Source organism: Ursus americanus, chromosome 8 (assembly GCF_024610735.1).
Source record: "Ursus americanus isolate L20-20 chromosome 8, mUrsAme1.1.p, whole genome shotgun sequence".
Taxonomy (NCBI): Eukaryota; Metazoa; Chordata; class Mammalia; order Carnivora; family Ursidae; genus Ursus; species Ursus americanus.
Window position 1 is genome coordinate 67,241,244 of NC_142134.1, and position 17,946 is coordinate 67,259,189.

The window sequence follows — 17,946 nt, forward strand, 5'->3', positions numbered from 1 at the left end:
AAATTAAAAAGCAGTTTCACTTCTTCACCAAAGGCTGGAGACCCTCCTAAGTTAAATGTTCATTTCATCAATGAGGATTCATTGGCAATCATTCTTCTTAATCATCATCATGGTCCATCGTAGTGTTTCAAACTGACATTCATTACCGGTATTTCTTTCTTATGTGTCTCTATTCCATTATCTCAGCTTTGCTTTCCTTTCAACACTCTCATTTCATAAAAATAACAGTCAATAAATTAAGCTTCTTGGAAGTTCCTTTTATGATTTCTGGAATAATGGACTGTATACACTAATACTTTTACTATATATTCAAGTACAGTTGTTTTTATGGCAAATGCTTCCTGGAATATATGTGAACTGATGAATTTTCAAGCATATTTTCCATTTTTTCCTGACAACCGCATGGCATGTTGTTTAAAGAGCAAAGAGGAAGCTTCAGATCTGCCAGAATCAATGGTTGTCACTTTCATGATACGAAGAAATATGTTACAATTCCTTCCCTTTGTTTCCACCTCATTTCAGTTGTATAAGTGGCAAAAACAGTGTACATCTGGTAATATATTTTTAAAGCCAAAAATTTGTTTTTTGAGTAATTGAAATAAACTGAGAAAGTCCTCATTATTCCATTCATTCAGTGAAGCCTGGTGGGTAGTGACTGAGGATGTGAAGCTTGAATTCCTGGGTCTCATTCTCCATTGATTTGGGACATGAGCATGTAGCATATGCTTTCTGAACATCAGTTTCCTCATTTCTCATGGAAAATGGAGATAAGTATAGCACCCACTTACAGCATTGTCACGAGGAACATGTCAGTTAATACATGAAGAATACTTAACCAGGGCTGGTACATAGTAAGTACTCACTGCATACTTGCTATTGCTGTTGCATATTTCAGGAATATTTATTAAGTATTTATATTTGCCAAGTTCTGTGCTAAGTGTAGGATTTACTGTGTTAAGCTTTTGTTCAATGGCTATTTCTGCCCTTGGGCCACTTGCCTTCTCCAGCCTGGTTTGTTTTCTTTTTAAAAATGAAATAAAATGGGGGCGCCTGGGTGGCACAGCGGTTAGGCGTTTGCCTTCGGCTCAGGGCGTGATCCCGGTGTTGTGGGATCGAGCCCCACATCAGGCTCCTCCGCTATGGGCCTGCTTCTTCCTCTCCCACTCCCCCTGCTTGTGTTCCCTCTCTCGCTGGCTGTCTCTCTCTCTGTCAAATAAATAAATAAAATCTTTAAAAAAAATAAAAATGAAATAAAATGAAACTCAGTCAATCATAGGAAATGGTCAGGCTTGCTTGGAGAAGGTCATATATCTTGCTCTTCTACAAAAGTTCCAACCCTTTAAATTTATTCTTTTATCTTTCCTTCAAATTCCTATTTCTCTCTCATCCTAACAGTCTTTCTTTCTTTTCCTTCCTTCCTTCCTTCCTTCCTTCCTTCCTTCCTTCCTTCCTTCCTTCCTTCCCTTCCTTCCCTTCCTTCCCTTCCTTCCCTCTCTCCCTCCCTCCCTTCTCCTCCTCCTCCTTCTCCTTCTTCAGTTTGTTTCTTCCCATTTGTTATTCCAATAGCGAGTGTAGTGGAAAATCAATCTTTGAAGGCTGGCAGATGTAGGATTGAATCTAGCATTTGCCCCTCACTGGTTGTGGGACCTGGAACAAGGCACAGTCTCCAAGTTTGGAGGCTTGCTCTCTCTCAATCGGGGTGAAGGTCTGCTAATTGGCTATTTTAAAGATCAGTAATAATAGTCGGTATTTAGGTCAATATATGGTATTTATTATTAATCAAGACAATTTACTTTCTAAATTATCCAAATTTCACTTAATTATACTCTGCCTTGTCATTTTACTCAATTTTCTTAGTGTGTATATATTGATTTGGATTTTTAGTTTCTTGAGGGCAGATTCTGTTACGGCGTGTAAATTCTTGATGATAAAATAATTTGGGGTAAATACATAGTATAATTCAGGTTGACAAGAGCATCCCTCTATGAATTAAACAAAATTTAAAGCTTGATTACATCTTTCAAAGTTGATTTTTTTTTTTATTTTAAAGGAGAAACAGACATTTTAGACCCAAGATCTAAATACCCTAGGAGGAAAAATACACTCACTTAACTTTATTTTCACTAAAGTATAAATGATAATGAGGGAAAAGAAAATAAAAATGAGAGCAGCGACTTACCGTAGCTGCTCACTAACCAGGGCTAGGCAAATTGCTAAGCAGTAAACCCTTGTTTGATTTTTTGGTGTATATCATGTGTCAGTATCATTCATTGTAAGTCCAATGAGTGCCAGTTAACTGCCAGGCACCTTCGGGACCCTGGTGGTATGAGGATGAGTGAGCCATATTTTGTTTTTGAAATGGACAAAAGCAGGCAAGGAATTGAAATTTAATTCTGCAAAAATAATCTTACAATGCAATATTTATATGGAGTCTTCGTTCAGTGAACGAGTGTTGATTCTCTGTGCAGGGAACTCTTCTGTGTCTTGAGAGCACAATCTCAGATTCTCTCGAGTTCATGAAATCAAACCGTCTGCTCATTCTGTTTCTTCTTCACTTCTCCCCTGCTCAGAACTCAGAAAGAATGGGTAAAATGAAAGCATTTTTATAATGGGCTTTTTTTCAGCTATGAACATTTATCCTTCCAACATAAATCCATATTACAATTTCATTAAGATAATACATCATAATTTTGAATGCAAAAGTTAAGAAGTTTTCCCGAATATAATTTATTTTGTGGAAGGCCGAGTATATAATCCTGGCATTGTACAATAGCTATTTCCTAGGACTTGTTGGTGACTGTTCTCACACTTAATAGCTACCAGTTATGGAGCATTTATTACATGTCAGGTCCTGACACAACTGTTATATATATGTTGTCTTATTTAAGCATCACTTCTTTACTTTATTTCTAAAGTCGATGTTGTCGTCCTAATTTGTTGCATGAGGACACTGAGGCACAGAAAGCCTAAGTAATTTCCCAAAGTCACAAAGCTGAAAAATAATTGAGTTGCCATTTGATCTCAAGACTTTTTACTTCAGATTTATCAAATTCTAAAATCCTTGGCATTAAATATGCTACACAGTTCTTTTTTTAAAGTTTTTATTTAAATTCCAGTTAGGGTACCTGGGTGCCTCATTCGGTTAAGCATTTGCCTTCGGCTCAGGTCACCATCCCAGGGTCCTGGGATCGAGTACCGCATTGGGCTCCCTGCTTGACAGGGAGTCTGCTTCTCCTTCTACGTTTCCCTCCTGCTTGTGTGCTCTCTCTCTCACACACTCTCTGACTTTCTCTCTCTCTCATTCAGATAAATAAATAAAATATTTAAAATAAAAAATAAATCCCTGTTAGTGAACATACGGTGTTATATTAGTTTCACGTGTACAATATAGAGATTCAACAACACTTCCATACATCACCCAGTGCTCACCACAAGTGCACTGGTTAATCCCCATTACCTATTTAGTCCATCCCCCGCCCACCTCCCCTCTGGTAACTATCAGTTTGTTCTCTGTAATTAACATGCTTATAATGAACATGCTTATAAATTGTTCACAATGCTTGATTTGTAAACTCAGCTTTTAAAGATGGTGGATATGCATTAAAATTCACTTTCATTTTTTCTGAGGGCAGTTTTTCCTCAAAGGGGGATATCTTCAAAGAGGAAAAAGTACTTCAAGAATGTACATGAGTCTGATTTTGCAGTTGAGTTCTCTCTTACTAGTCATGGCAGTTACAGATTTTTAATTAAGGGCGTGATGGAAGAAAATTCCTAGTGTTATGAATATCACTCAATATTACCCTGATTTCTCTGAAATTACAGAGAAAGAAAGACAATGAGGATATTTGAAACTAAGAATATTATGATCTGGGGAGGGATAGACACATTAATTTTAATATATTTGACCCTCTTTCTTCTCATTCTTCCCCAAAGACTACTTTCCTCATGCTTGAGTAACTATCTAAATGTACAATACAGACTTCTTGGTTATTTCAGGGGGGTTATATTTTTATACCAGATGCCCCATTTACATTCTTTGTATTATGTGTTCATGGTTTATTTACAAGGTGGACATAGATTTGTGTTGGAAATGTTTTCCTTTGAAAATGCATCTCAAGGCCCCCGGTGGATCAGTCAGTTAAGCATTTGACCTCAGCTCAGGTCATGATCTCAGAGTCCTAGGATCTAGCCTCCTGTCAGGCCTCCCACTCAGCAGGGAGTCTGCTTATTCTTCTCCCTCTGCCCCTCCCCCTGCCTGTGGGTGCTCTCTCTCTCTCTCAAATAAATAAATAAAATCTTTAAAAAAAAAAAGAAAATGCATCTCTGGAGATAAATATTTTCATCCAACAAATGTAAAATCATTATTCTAGAATTTCCAGGTCACTGAAATTTTTTAAACTGCGATTTGTGTGCTATTCTTGGCACTTAATATATTCAGCAATGATTATATTCATTTTCTGTGTGGATGGAGTGGGAAGGGCCATGATATGGTACTATTAACATTTGAACTCTAAATTATATACATTTCCATTAATGAACCAGTAAATTTAGGTAATAAAATCACCAACTTATACGATCATGGTCTTATTATATTCTAGTTCCTATTATACTAAACTGCTTATTCCACTTCAAAAGCAAAAGAGAGGCAGAATGCATGATGTTCTCTTCCTAGTCAGTGGGCCACGGGCAGAGGGTAGCCAAGACTGATTGCCGTATGGATAGTAGAGCTCTAAAATTTGGGTATCCTCCTGTCTAGTGCCTCTCAGAGGCTTTTGATTATCACCTAGTAAGAAAATATATTTTACATTACAATTCAGCATACACCCACACATGCATACATGTACTTACTAACTGTAGTAAGAGGTTTCAACGATAATCTTTACCCTTATGATGCGTGATGTGCTCTGATAGTGTCTGGTCTATTCTATTCTATTTTAATTCTAATTCCATACCATTCTTTCTTATTTTATTTTTTAATTAATTAATTCATTCGTTAATGTTTTGAGAGAGAGAGCAAGAACAGGGGAAAAGGGGCAGAGGGAGAGAGAGACAGATAATCTTAAGCAGGCTCCACGTTAAGCGTGGAGCCCAATGCGGGACTCGATCTCAAGACCCTGAGATCATGCCCTGAGCCAAAATCAAGAGTTAAGACACTTAACTGACTGAGCCACCCAGGTGCCCCTCTTCTTTCATTTTTAAGTTTCATCCTTACTCATCATTAAATTGATTTCTTGACCCATTAATGGATCACGACCTACAGTATGAAAAAACATTATGTGTAAAGAGCAGGTAATTGTAAGAGGTGAATGAACAGAAGAAAGACATGATAACAAACGTTTGGCCAAGTGTTTAGGATGGACAGACTGAAGAAGGCAGTTCTCCAAGAGAGGTAATGCAGGTCTGGACCAAATAATATGAAGAATAATGAGACTCTACATATTTTGAACAATTGCATTTTGAATTCCCCATGAAAGACATTGCTTTAAGTGCATTCTACCATGTAAGCCCTTTAACAACCAAGTACATGTAATAAGTGTTATTTATTATCCCTGTTTCACAGTTATAAAAGCTGAAGCTTTGGAAAGACTTTCCCCACATTCACATGGCTTGTAACTGGCAAGGCCAGAATTGGAGCCCAGACTTTCATTACTAGAGCCCAAACTCTCATCCATTTCATTCCTACCTCCCTTTCATCTCAAAAATATGCTCTTTTTTTTTTTTTTTAAGATTTTATTTATTTGACAGAGAGAGGGAGAGAGAGCCCAAGCAGGCAGAGCAGCAGGCAGAGGGAGAAGGAGAGGCAGGCTCCCCGCTGAGCAGAGAGCCCACTGTGGGACTTGATCCCAGGACTCTGGGATCATGACCTGAGCCAACCTGAGCCGAAAGCAGATGCTTACCTGGCTTAGCCACCCAGGCGTCCCCCCAAAATATGCTGTCTTTTACTGTGCAAAGGTCAGCACATTCTGTTATGCGTCAGTAATCGCATCCAAAAAAATGTTTGCACTCTCTTCCAGATTTCTCAGGAGTGGGGTCATGGACTTTTTCTCGCAAGAAAGACAGTTTGAATTTAGAATTGTGAATTACTCAAGTTGTCACTTCCCTTGAAAATCACAAAATAGACCTCCTGCAGGTCTATTATTATGCATTTCTCCACCAAGGTGCTTGTTTTCATTTGTTTAGAAATATAATGAAATTTCAGGAAAACATTTCAGAAACAGATATTATTTTCTCTACAGTTTTGCACTTAATGTCGTCCTGCAGGGTGACAGGGTGAAATGTAGCAGATAAAAGAAGTTGAATGTGCCCTAGAGTTGATAAATTTAGCTCAGGTTGAGTGTCATTTCTCAGGGATAAACTCTCAGCACACTCGTTGACCTTGGTCCTTTGCTCCCTGAACGGGCTGACATGTCCTCATAAAAGCACACATGATACCGGCTTTCCTTTTCTCTCTCATTCTTCACTGTGATGCTCGAGAAAGGAAATCCAGTTTTTTTAATAACCCTCTTTCATGGGCCCTCCTGATACCATGTAAGGTACTTGTAGACACTATGGCTGAGTTGATTTTTCAGAGGAAAAGAAAGGCGGGTTGTGAGTTCACCATCCTTCACTAAGAATGCTCTTTAAATGTGTACTTGGCAATTGTAAGAAGATGAGTTGGGGAGAACTTTTAAGCATTTGATTACCTTGCTGGAAACTTTTTACACAATTGCATAGAAGAGAGTATCTATCCCATGCCGCCCTACGGTAAATACAGTTTTTATTCAATAGTATTTATTATTTTAGTTTTAAAAAACAACATCTGGATAGTATTTAATCTCTTCAAGGTGTAATTCTCCATTTTATAGGAAGCTATTTAAAAAAAATCTTGATTAGAATTTTCTCAAGGCTAGTTTTAGAATAAGACATATCTAGAGTTCAGTGTAGTTTCTGTCACCTCTTAATGGTGTAACCTTGGACTAGGTGTTTAAGCTTTCTGCACTGAAGTGTTTTTATGAGCAACAGAGGGCAATAATACTCAAAGGGAGTACTGTGGATATTAAGTGAGATAAATAAAGCCTAAAAGAGTTCCTGGCTCAAGGTCAACTCTCAAGAAAGATTCATTCCTTTTTCTTTGCAAACACTGCGAACTTATATATTTAGAACTCCTGTCCTTTTAAAGTTACCTAGATAAAATTCAGTTGTAAAAAGATATTGTCACTTTACCCCAAAACTAAAGATATTTTATTATAGCATAGATCTGGGCTATTATTATAATTGGAAATGACACATTTAGTTGTAGTTGAGGTTGGTTGACGATTCTTGTAAAACATAATGGAACTCAACTTATTTAAGAGTTCCTGCAATAGAAACCGTGAGCTCTATTCGATAGTGTCCAAGTTGGCTAAAAAATTATTTTTTCAAAAGTAATTTTTACTGTGTTATATATTCTTGTTCTGCTACATGAGTCAGGATAAGATGGAAACATTTAGTTAAATGACATTTTTATCTCTATGCTGGAGGCCAGTTTATAGAGAATAATAACTGGAATGTCATTGTATTTAACATGTACTGAGTTATCCATTGACTTTGAGGATACAGAGAGTGTCAGTAGGGTTTGCCTTCAATATAGGATAAGAGTTTTCAGCAATGAAAAGCAGGGTGGTTGAGGAGAGTTGATCCTCGTGGGTCCCTGAATCCAGAATTCCAAATGTGGAGTGATGCTAAAAATGCATCCATGGGAGGATGAACAAATACATAAATGAATATATGTAATTCAATTAAAACACATTAATAGGCTGCATAGCAAGCAATTTACAAATAAGATATAAATAAATAAGATCAAATCAATATTTAACATGGCATGAAAAAATCTAAATAGGAACAAGGCATACAAAGGATGCAAATGATATTCTTAATGCAGACTTCTTGCATGAAATAAATTTGATGTGTCAACTTTTCTCCAAAGTAGTTTTCTTTCTTTTGGACACATTTACAGGCTCATCTTGTGCTTTTGTTATGTTCACACAGTGACTTTACGTGTGTTTTTCTGTATTATCAGAAGATACCAGACAACTGTGTTCTGGCTTAGTGCTGATGTGACCTTGGCTTATGGTATGCCTAGGGAAGCCATCATAAGCAGCAAAGCAAAGCATTAGATTTTCATGCTTCTTGGGTTTTCACCTCATAAAAGATACTTTATATGAAACAGCGTTAAATCAGTTGATCCTTTAGAATCTTTGATGTAGGACCGTTTAAGTTAGGGAAGGAAGAAATGCTAAAAAATATAGGCTTGTGTGAGCAGGAGCAAAAGTTGATGAGTAGTAGCATTTATCTATTGACTCAGTCATTCTATAGGTATTTATTGAGCACTTGCAATATGCAAAAAGTAGGATTCTCACGTCAGAACGTAAGCATACTTTAAGAAGGTATGACATTACAGACAGAGGACTGCCTTTGCATTATTCCAGCTTGGGGTGTGTCATCTGCATGTTGGAAAAAGATCACCATTTCTTTGGTTGAATACAAGATGAAGTCATTGGCTTGTCTGTGGGTGCCAAGAGGTGGAATAAATGTACATAATTAAAAAATAGAGTTATACTTAGGACTAGAAAATGCTCATATTCTGTGAGGTCCCACAAATTGAGATGACATGGGTGGGCAGCAGAGTTACCTTCCTCTCTCAGGCTCACTCACTCTTGGCCATTCACGTTTTGAGTAGAATGGTGTATTAAAGAATCTGCCATATTTAAATCTTTTTTTCTCAATCTCTTACTTTTGGTCTCTCCCTCGTTTCTTTCTCCCTCCTTGATAGCCTCTCTCAGTCACATACATGGAAACAAGCAAATATGTGTTTGTTTGCATGTCTGTTTGCCTGAATATAAAAGATTCTGGGCTTTAGAAGCAGACAGACCTTGGGTAGAATCTAGAGGTACTCATGTTTAGCCAACATGAGCCCTAAGAAGCCATCCATTAGCTAGTATGAACAAATAGGCGAACTTTTCTCGCCTCAAAAATGTGACAACAGTGTTAAACTTGTGGAAGTTGGAAGAATTCTCATGTGAATATACATAAACCTCTAGTTTAGTGTTTGGCAAACAGTGATATATAATATGCAGCATACAATTTTGGAAACAAGTAGAGTCAAAAAGAATAGTACCAAGAAAAGAATAAGAGATTCTTCCGTGGAAAGTATCTTCTTTTTTTTTTTTTTTTAAAGATTTTATTTATTTATTTAACAGAGATAGCCAGCGAGAGAGGGAACACAAGCAGGGGGAGTGGGAGAGGAAGAAGCAGGCTCATAGTGGAGGAGCCTGATGTGGGGCTCGATCCCGTAACGCCGGGATCACGCCCTGAGCCGAAGGCAGGCGCTTAACCGTTGTGCCACCCAGGCGCCCCCGTGGAAAGTATCTTCTGAACAGTTTCCAAAGATGGAGAGGAGCTGGATAGGTGGTCAAGGCAGAGAATGGCAGCTATGGCCGAGGAAGGAGTAACTGCAAAGGCATAGAGACACCAGAGAAGAGAGTGTATTTATGGAATTCAACGCTGAAAGTAATAGGGGGCAGAGGAGTTAAGCCAGGCAAGATCATAAAGGGTCTTGAAATCTGTGCAGTCTTTAGAAATTGACATTTGAGAGAGATTACTATTACATTCCTTGGCAGACTCCAGGGTTTTTCAGACATGCCAAACTGCTTGACTGAAGTCACAGGCTAGCATCCAGTAAAACACCTATAAGGCACAGGTAAGCTCCTTTCAGCTAAAGTGATTTGCTAGTGCATAATACAGGTTATGACTAGGAGACTATGTTAGCCTTAGTTTATAGAGTAGACTTTATTAAACTAAAGAAAAAGTAGGCAAAAACCTCTCTGGGTATGCACCTGATTGATTCTTTTTAATGAAGGTAACCATAAAACTAATGTTTTAGGAAAGAAAGTATGCTCCATAAATAATAAATTCTATTGCTATTATCAAAATCATTAATGATAATGGGGTAATCATAAAGTAAAAATATAACACAATAGTATTTTAATTAACCTAATTAAGTCTACAGTGGTTAAAACCTTAAAGTGTTTCAATTGAGTCTAATTTCTGAAGAAACTAACATATTAATATGAGATAATTATAATCATAGCACTTCAAATGTCATGAATTCAAGGGTTAGAGAAAAATGTGTTATTAAAGAAAGTAGTAATTTGATAAAATGAATAATCAAAATTAAAGAAATAACTTTGAAGTCTTCTAAAAATTTTTTAAGATTTTGATAAATTACTAATCAGAGACTTATAATTCACCTCTGAGTTATATTTCCAGAAATGGCTTTGGGCAGCATTTCAAATAATTTTGAGTGCATTAAGTAATTTTAGGACTTTGGTTTTTGTCAGTGTGCAAGCCATGTCTAATGTTTCTACTTTGATATCCAGATTTTTCAAGGATTTTGAATTATTTTCAGCCAGAGGACATTCATAAGCTAACACAATAGGCCCAATTCTGTGAGAGACAAACTCAAAAATTTCAGTGGTTTAACCAAATAGAATATTTTCTTTAACTTATCTACAGTCCAAAATTATACCCAATTAAATAGCTCTCCTCCAAGTGGTAGCTCAGAGACCCAAGCTCCTTCTATTTTGTGACTCCACCGTCTTGGTGAAGTGATTGTCAGGGCCACTCTAGAGGTCACCTGCGTTGGAAGAGCTCGTGCAGGAGATTTTTATGGGACTACTTGAAAGTGGAATACATCATAGCTGCTCACATACCCTTGGCTGGAATTCAGTAATGTGGCCACTGCTAAAGTCTGGTAAATGTACTCTAGCTCCATGCACAGAAGGAAGGAAAGGCAGGGCTGGTGAAGAGCTTGCCAGTACCAGCTACTCATTCTGAGGAAGGAAAGGAACTCAAGCTCATGGAACTGACACATGCCACGTGGGGCTGATAGGCATGTTTGCTCACATGACTTCATTTCATCTTCACTACAAACTAACAAAGTAAGCACCAGCCCAAGAAACTGTTTTGTGGCACTTAAAACATTTAAAGACAAGAATCTAGTTACGGTCTATTGGATCATTTCATCTGGAGGTCTAATAGCAGCGTGGGCTTTGTAGCCCAACTGGCTTGATTTGCAACCCCAGTTCTTCTGTTTACTATTTGTGTGACATTTAGTATATTAACCTACGTAAGTTTTAATATTTTTGTTGGCAAAGTTAGAATATTCACATTCATGTTTCATTTTTCCTGGCACAAAATGCTCAATAATTGGAAACTAGCGTTTATTTTTTCTAATCCTATAATTTACGGTCTCTTTCACACTAGCAAAGCCACGTGTACCTCTTCTGTCATTAACTAATGAAATAAAATTGGCTTGCTACAAACTAACACGAAGACTTGTGATACAAATATGCTTGGGGCGCCTGGCTGGCTCAGTTGGTAGAGTATGCAACTCTTGATCTTGGGGTTGTGAGTTCAAGCCCCACATTGGGGGTAGAGTTTACTTACAAAAGAAATTAAAAAATAAAATGTACTTTAAATATTTGACAGTGAGTATCAGTCAAGGACAATGAGTCTAGAGACTGTATGATGGTAGTCCCTTGTGGAGATGACGATTGTATTTTGTACATGATGGAAAACTCAACTTATGCCTAAATACCTGCTAAGAAATAAGCCCTGGGAAAAAGAAAAGAAAGCAAATTATTGGACGTTATTCTCTTTCAATAGCCAGATTGTTCCTTAGTGACAAGAAACCAGAAGGAGAAATATTTTCTTTCTTAGGTTCTTGAGAATCTGACCTCTAATGTAGACAGTGTCGGCTTTAATTCAAAACAGAATAAGTGATTTTTGCCCTAAACTTGTCTATCTCAAGACTTCCAAATCATCTTGGACTCTTAATTCAACAAATGTTAGATCCCTAGCTTCTCTTCTTATTGCTACTTATTTCAGGTTGCTCATAATTCAAACCGCATGGCCATCAGTCACCTCCATGACTCACCTCCCTGCAGTCAGCTTGAGGGCAATACCAGCTCTACCACAGGCGCCACACTAAAGTATAAAACATTTACTGGTCTTGCAGTGTTTATCAGTCTTATGCACAAAGAGTGAGATTATTTTAGAAGATACATAGACAAGCTTTTTTTTTTAACCATCCTATTTAATGGCATGTATATACGTCATATCATTCTATTAGTTCATGGGTATTATTACTTAAAGCAATGCTATGTAAAGAGTGAATTGATATGAAACAGATTTTTAAAAAGTTATTAGGTTAATAATAGTAGAGGTAATTCTCAGATTCTCGTAAATGACAAAAATCTAAGGCAGAAATAGTGGAAATGCTGGTAAGACAGACATAGGAAAAGGAGCATGAGGTGACTGGACATAAGCTTTATTCTGTTTTAGAGACACTTCTTTTCTATTCTGTCCTCAAACCCAGTCTTACCTTCTGTTATTCTCCATTTATTTTATTTATTTCCTTAAGTTGATGTTCTGCTTTTGACTCGTGGTTTGAAAACTCACTTTCAACAACTAAAGACAATCAGTCTCCTTCAAATCTTGTTTCCTCTTTCTCTAATTTTTTTTTTAAGATTTTATGTATTTATTTGACAGAGAGACAGCCAGTGAGAGGGGGAACACAAGCAGGGGGAGTGGGAGAGGAAGAAGCAGGCTCCCAGAGGATGAGCCTGATGTGGGGCTCGATCCCAGAACGCCAGGATCACGCTCTGAGCTGAAGGCAGACGCTTAATGGCTGAGCCACCCAGGTGCCCCCTCTTTCTCTAATTTTTTATCTTCTACTAGGATTACAGAACTTTATTTTATTTATTGTCCGATTTTAAATTAAAGGCTTCCTGAGGGTCTCCTAAAAGTAAAAAAAGGATCTGTTCCCTCAAAAGATGGAAACCACCTTCTTTTCAAATGTCCCTATAACCTTGACAAGACTGGCTGTTTTTAGAACTACACACACACACACACACACACACACACACACACACACACAAGTTCATTAGATTATTTAAATATATAAATAATGAAGACAACATTAACATTCTCTGGTCCCCCTACAGTGAAGCTGCAAATTAAAAGCAAAGCCGGAAAGGAAAAAGCCAGTATAACCTGGAGATTTAAAAATCCCTTCTTAAAGACACACAGATCAAATGGAAATGAGAGCAATATTGTAAATTTCTAGCAAGTCATAATTTTAAAGACTCAAATGTAACTTCATCAAATCGGTTGTGGGACACATGGCTATTTTATATTCATGAAGAGGACAGTTTCGGCCAGTAAGCTATGCCTCCACTCTGTTTTATTCCGTAGAACTTTTCTTCTGTGCCATCAAGTACGTTAGTGATGGGGCATTACTTCAGAGAGTGGTCACTATTACCTTTAGAATTTTCTTTCAAGCCACTGATACCCATTTGGAAAGTGTTGATGGTAGTGCTTTCTTGATCTTCTTAAAAATTGTTCATAGAATGTTTTCGATCGACAAAATGAAAGCATTTGAAACAGCAACTGAACTCAGCTCTTAGAATACCACTAATGCATGTAACTCAACAGGAGTGATACCAGGAGGAACACATGCCTAAGCGTGTGCAGGCCTCTGAAGGGCTCCTATTTCAGGACTCCAGCCTGGCTGATGACCATTGGAGTATGATCAAAATGGAGCTTAGTGTATTAACAGATGCATATGTTCACCCTTTGATGAAGGCATCTATTATTCAAAGAAGTGTTAAAGGGGTATCTGGGTGGCTCAGTCAGTTAAGCATCTGACTCTTGATTTTGGCTCAGGTCATGATCTCAGGGTCCTAAGATAGAGCCCCACAATGGGCTCCAAGCTCAGCGCAGAATCTGCTGGTGATTCTCTCTCTCCTTCTCCCTCTGAACCTCCCCCAGCTTGCGCACGGGCTCATGCTCTCTTTCATGAATGAATGAATGAATGAATGAATGAATAAATATTTTCAAAGAAGTGTTACAAGTTGAAATAACCTTAAAGAATTGTGTCTTAGGACACTGGAGTGGCTCATTCATTTAAGCATCTGCCTTCAGCTCAGGTCATAATCTCAGGGTCCTGGGATGGAGCCCTGCATCAGGGCCTCTGCTCGGTGGGGAGTCTGCTTCTCCCTTTCACTCTCCCTCTGTGCTCTCTCTCTCAAATAAATAAATAAAATCCTAAAAAAAAAAGAAGAATTGTGTCTTAGAATTGATGAAATACGGATTTAGGTAGTATGGGATCCAATTAGGCACTGCTCCAGGGAAATTCATAGACTTAAATACTCACATTAAGAGAATGTGAAAAATCAGATGAATTAAGCATCTAGACTCAAACCATTAAAAAGGAAACAAACCTAAGGAAAGAAGAGGGATACAATTTAATAGGAGAAAAAACATAAATCAGTGATTTAGAAATCAGAAAAATAGTGAACTAACAAATACAAAAAAACCCCACAGTTCTTTGGGGGAAATATATATAAAAATAAAATCTATAAAATATAAATAGATAGCTAAATTACTTAAGGAAGCAAAGAGGGCAGCATGAAGACTGAAAATAAGAAATGGTATTGGAGAGATAGCTACCGATAATGGAGAAATGAAAACAAATTAGGTTTCCCTCAATTTGCGAAGTGGGCGTAATGAATTCATGCCAATCCATAGCACTTACATGGATTAGAGTTAATATATTTAAAGCTCCTCGTCCTGTGCCTGACACGCAGGAGGCATTCAATTCATGACAATTACTATTGCTGCTGGTAGTCTAAGTTTAGCGTTAGTATCACTATTAACACGACTGCTGTTACTAGTACTACCGCCATTATTGTTACAACTAAACAGTGCTAATAGCAACTTGTCCAGGATGCTCTTGGAACATCTGAAATGGATGCCTCATCCAGCTGGAGAAGGCAGAGAAGGTTTACCGAAGAGATGAAGATCAAACTGAATTTGGAGTCCAAGAACGGAAGGCACAAAGGCCCAGAAGGAGGAGAGATCCCAGTGGACCCATATAGTTTTCAATACTGTTAATATATAAAGTATGCACAGGCTTAAAAGGAAGAAGATAAGAAATGAAGTGATTGCCTGAATCAGAATGCAGACATTAAGACATTAAGACCCATTTTGACAAAATTGTTTTATTGGCTTATCTACATGACAGCCCATACACATTTTCAAAATGGCATCCCCTGGGTGTGTGCTTTAAATTTCTTTCACCCTAGAGTTTGAGCGCCATACAGGATAAAAAAAGAAGCCATAGTAAATGTACTTTAAACTCTTTAGGTAGAACAAGCTAAGGTTTGCTGATGTATCTGAAAAAAAAAAAAAAAAGAAAAAGCAGATTTTGGTAAAATAATATCAAAGTGGTCATAATACATGCACCGCCAACGCATATATTTGCCAGAATTTTTGACAAATATCAGGCTCTTTTAGAAATAGGTGGAGGTGGTTTAGGGTACAAGCATGTGCTTATAAGTAATCTTTAAAGTGGAAGAATCTCTAGCAATTAAGACGTGAGATATGGCGGTTTGTTATAGGAATTACTAACCTAGTTCTAGATTCAAATTCTTTTTCTGCATCTATTTTCCTTATGTATAATAGCTATCTATCTATATATATCTAAAACATATTGTAGTAAAGTTACTTTATATATCTAAATTTCAGTTTCTGTATCAGGAAAATCATGCGATGTACATATTCTAGAAGTTTGGTGAGATAATCAGGTGTCGTTATAAGCAAAACTCCCAGCGCAGTGCTGGATAGAAGTTGTTAAGATTATTACAGTCGCTTCCCTTTTGCTAAATAGTTTTGCATGTGTTTGGATACTCCCCATTAAATCTTAAACTTTCCAGAGTTCACAATCTCTGGATTTTCTTTCAGGGCAATTACACCTCTTGTGCCCCTGGGCACCTTCCAACTCTGGGCAATCAGGTACTTCTGAAAGCCAGATGAGTTTTAATTTAACCTGCCGGCTCAACATTGCCTGCCTCCTCCCACGTTCTTCAGTGAAACCAATGGATATGTGCTTCTGCTGGGTGTACCACTTGCATAATATCTTGGCAAGATAATACCGGTGCACCTGCTGCTTATTTATTTGGAGGTTTTGTTTACTGTGTTTATATGTGTAAGATAAAGAGCCAAACCATTAAGGCTTGGGAAAAAAGTAACTGTAGCCCGTATGTTTTCATTTCTGGGTTTAATTGTGCTTTCTTCTGAACAACTGTGATCAGGTCTGCATGGGTGTGTGGGCACGCTGGTAATTTGCACATATGTTAAAACAGCTGGGGCTGCTCTCTCCCAGATGCGTCCTCTGTGAACCTCTTCGTGCCCACTGCTGGCAACCCCTCCTGTTTATGAACTTCATATTACCACATTCTCATTACCATCATTCACCTGTCATCTCTGAGGGCTGGGACAAACCTTAAAAGTGAGACGAATGGAGGTAATACTTGGAGGGGATTATAAATGAGCTGAACTAAGAGTATGGAGGGCTGGCTTAAGCTGCCAGGCAGTACTTGAGTCTTGAAGTGACCTTGCTGGCTTGAATATTTGGAAAGAGTGTGTGAGTCTGGATGACTTTTCTGAGACATAGTAGAGTATAATGCTTCAGAGAAAGGGATTTGGAGTCAGACTTGGGTTGGAATCCAAGTTCAGCCACTTATAATCAACATGCCTTCAACCAAATAATTTATATTCTTGGTCTTCACTTTCTTTCCATATAAAATTGGAGCCATGGAACCTACTCTGTAGGCGCTGTCGGGGGGGACTGATGTGATGTAAGAAAAGTGCTCAATTCCTGGCATGTAGTAAGTGCTGGATACATAATATAATAGCGATGGTGATGATGATGATTACGATGGTGATGACGATGATGATGGTAAAATAATACATTTGACTATTTAGGAAACAGTAAATCTGTTTTACTCTGAATTAACGCCGCTGACCCACTGACAGACATGGAGATCCACTTCCACAAAGCACTGAAGATTAACCATGGTGTATTGAATTCTGTGTACTTCCCTCCTCATGGTTCCTAGGCTATCCAGAATACAGTTCTAGGCGCCTCTCCTCCCTTTTTAGTCTTATTTCCTACTTCTTTCACTAATACACATTCGATGCTCAAGTTAAATTACATAATCCACTAATCACTATTGTCTCCTTTGTCCACCTTAATACCGCCAGCACCTAGACTCATTCCTGACATATATCAGGGAATCAGCATGTTTGACTGACGTTTCCATATATTCCAGACATTTTGCCTATATCCAGGCACTTCAAGAGACTTCAAATACCACTTTAACCCTGTTTCTTTTTTTATTTTATTTTAACTCTAGTGTAGTTGACATACACTGTTTTATCAGTTTCAGGTGTATGGTACAGTGACTCGACACTTCCATACAGTACTCAGTGCTTATCACGAGTGTGGTCTTAATCCCCATACCCTTTTCTCCTATCCCCCCACCCACCTCCCTTCTGGCAACCCTCAGTTTGTTCTCCGTAGTTAAGAGCCTGATTTTTTTTTTTTTTTGGTTTGTCTGTTTTCCCTTCGTCCATTTGTTTTGTTTCTTAAATTTTACATACGAGTGAAATCATATGGTATTTATCTTTCTCTGACTGACTTCTTTTCATCAAAACCTTTCCATCTCTTCCTGTTTCACCTATAGACTCTTAGCTCCAAGTACCACCTCCTGCCCCTGCCATACACACACACGCACACACACACACACACCCTACATCTATTTTTTTCTGAAGGAGAAAACTTTGGCTTCAGCCCCTAACTTCTGTGGACACTTTCTGACCCAGCTTTACTCCCCCTGAGGTGGGAGGAGTCCCAGACAGCCACCACCCAGTCCTTCCAGCACCCAGCTGTGCCCCTCTGGGTGGCCTGAGAAAATGGCCAAGCCTTTCTGTGGTCCAGTACCTGCAGTGCCTTGGCCCCCTCTGTGAGACATCCAACCACCATTTCTTCTGTCAGCCCAGGGGATGGTAACTGCTTCTTAA